Below are 3,142 nucleotides of genomic sequence, written 5' to 3'. Positions count from 1 at the left end.
GTCCGGTCGACCGAAAGCTCCATCGGTCGACCGCACCGGTCGACCGACGATTGTCCAGAGCTAGTCTTCGTGTTTTTGCTCTCCGTCGGTCGACCGACAGAATTTCCGATCGACCGACAATAGATTAGTTGCTTTTCCAACGGCTATTTCCTGAGCTATTTGCTGGGGCTGTTTTTGTCTTTTGTTAAGGGTTTTGACTGAGATTTAGAGTGGGTATAAATACCCTATTGCTGCTCTCTTTCAAAAAAAAGCCAAGAAGTTTTTAAACAAAGTGTTTAAGCAAGGGTTTAGGGTTTTACTGTTTGTTTAAGTTTGGGTTTCTGTTTACAAAGGAGGAAGTTTTCACTGCAGATTGAGGGATTCATTCTCAATCCCCTTCACCCTCTTCTTTGTGTTCTTAGAGAAGTTTTCTAACTCTTTTATCTAGCAATTTCATTATTGATTTTCATATTCTGATTATTGCTAGTTTGCTATTTGAGTTAGATTTCATTTTACTCATTGTTACACACACCCACATTGAGCTTTTAGTATTTACATACATAGTACAGTTGGGTGGTGAGAGATTGTGACTTTGAGTTGTGCTTTCATTGTGTTCTCATTCATAGTTGAGAACAATCATTTGTTATATTGTGCTTATTGTGAGATTTCACTTTGTAATACACTTGTACACCGAGTGAGGAGTGTGTGGTGAGAGTCGGGGATCATCCCAAGAGGAGTGGCGTCGGTTGACGTGCCTAGGGAGAGGTTGTAACCGAGCACTTGAGGGAGACACGGCTAGGTCCAACACTTAGTGGGTGTAGAGTGGGATTACAATAGTGTGTTGATTGTAAAGTTTTCGGTTAGCTAGAAAACCGAGTGTGAGGTGTAAACGTTATTCGGGTGAACGTAGAAAACCCGGTTGATAGTGGATTTCTCCCCGGGAGTGGGGAGCGGAGACGTAGGACGGAAGGTCCGAACTCCGTGATCATATTGCTTGTTTGAGTTTGTCTTTGTCGTATTTGTTTTTGCATTTATCTTATATCGCCAATTGTGCATTACTCATTTATTTCATCCACTATCTTGTTTAGATTATTTACCCTTGTATTATTTATATATCCTTGCATATATCTCTATCATATATGATATATCACATTGTTCATATTGCTTATCCTAGCTCATATACATTGTTGTATTCGTACTTGCTAGGGTAACTCATTAATTAATTTTAATTTGTATATAATCGGATTAAATTAGCATAAGACCCTAATCACCCCCCTCCCCTCTAGGGTCTAACATTTGGTATCAGAGCTTGGTGCTATTTGATTTAAGGTCTAATCGCCTTGAGTTAAAGATCCAAGTTAGCTTATTGTGCTAATCTAATTTTGAGCTTTATTTGTATCTTGCTTGCCTTTTATATTATGGATATGCATGGTTTAGGTTATGCCATTAATATTGCTCCTAGATTAGATAATTTCCCCTATGCCCAATGGTGTGTTAAATTTAAACTTTTTGTTCAATCTAAACACTTTGATTTATGGGAAATTATAGATGATGCTTATATTGTGCCCATTTTGGAGAAATCCAAGTGGAATAAGAATGATCATCGTATGTTTACAATGAACAATATTTTGTTAGAATATTTGCTAAATGCTTTTAATTCATCTATGTCTAACAAGTTTGTTCATTTTGATAGTGCTTAGAAACTTTGGAAATTTATAGAAGCACATCAAGGAGACTAGGAGGCGATCCGACAAGCTTTGGAGGATCCCACTTCAAGTTCTAAAGGAGCTTCATGCACACGGCCACTAGGCGATAGCCCTAGTGAGGTTTGCGAGTTCAAAACCATTAATGATTTACCTAATGATGAACTTGCTTGTGCTAGTGAAAAATTGTTGCATGCCTTTAACAAATTGCATAAAGATTTTGTTGATTTACAATGCAAGCATGATAATTTAAAATCCGATCATGAGAAGCTAGTGTCCAAATTTGATGTCATTGAAAATGAAAATACTATGCTTAAAGAAAGCAATGACTTATTAAATTTGGAAAATAAAAATTTGATCTCATCTATTGCTAGCCTATCTCATGCTAAGATTGATGCCATGTTAGAAGTAGAGAACATAAAGAATGATACAACTTCTTTTATAAATAACTATTTATGTTCTACTTCTAAAAGTGCATATGTGCCTAAAAATAAAGATTTGAATCTTAGGAATAAAAGTATTTCATCTTTAGATTCAACTTTGAAAACATACATTAATAATCATAAGAGGCTTATGGATATGTGTGCCAAGTCTAAGTCATCATCTACTCATCATGCACACATATATAGCAAAATTTACAAATGCTCTATTTGTGGCCGAAAGGGTCATTTATCTAAATTTTGCTATGATGCACACAAACATAAGAATTCTAATGCTCCTTGTGCATCTTATGTAGCTTCTTCATCTTTTACACTTACACATTCACATGCTCATTCTCACAAAGTTCATCTTAAGCATGATAGTGTGTTCAAGTGTGATCATTGTGGTCGTTTTAGTCATTTGGCCAAATATTGCTTTGATTTGAAAAGAAAATCTCATTTGACAAATGCTTCCAATAGACCACATGTTTTTAAATGTGATGTTTGTGGTAGGTTTGGACATCTTGCTAAATTTTGTTTTGATATACAAAAAGCTTCTAAATTACAATATGTTCCAAACAGACCATTGTTTAAGATTGTTTCTCATTTGCAAAATAAATTTAAAAGAAAATCTTAATTTGCAAATGATTCCCGTGCACGAACTAATGGTCCACAAAAACAAATGGATCTCTTTCATTGCACAAATTGCAATCGGAAGGGTCATTTGAATGAATATTGTTTTGACCATATTAGTGCACCATATGTACCTAAGAGGGTTCATAACCCTAGGGCTTTGAGCTTAAATGATAGGGGTTATGTCCCTAAATCTTTTGGTACCAAGAGTTCTTGGGTACCAAAATAAATTTGATTTTCAAACTAAGAATTTTAATGTTTTTATCCTTCTTTATCTTGGTTTTGAAAATTATACTTTGAAATCCTTTTATATGAAAACAATTTATAATTGGTAAAAAATTTTGTTTTCATGATTATTTGTTTTATTTTGATGAGAGGTTTGTACTTATATAACCCTCCGGATTTATT

This window comes from Asparagus officinalis, chromosome 5, assembly GCF_001876935.1.
Source record: "Asparagus officinalis chromosome 5, Aspof.V1, whole genome shotgun sequence".
Lineage (NCBI taxonomy): Eukaryota > Viridiplantae > Streptophyta > Magnoliopsida > Asparagales > Asparagaceae > Asparagus > Asparagus officinalis.
The sequence above is the reverse complement of the archived record's forward strand: the minus strand, read 5'-3'. Positions refer to the sequence as shown.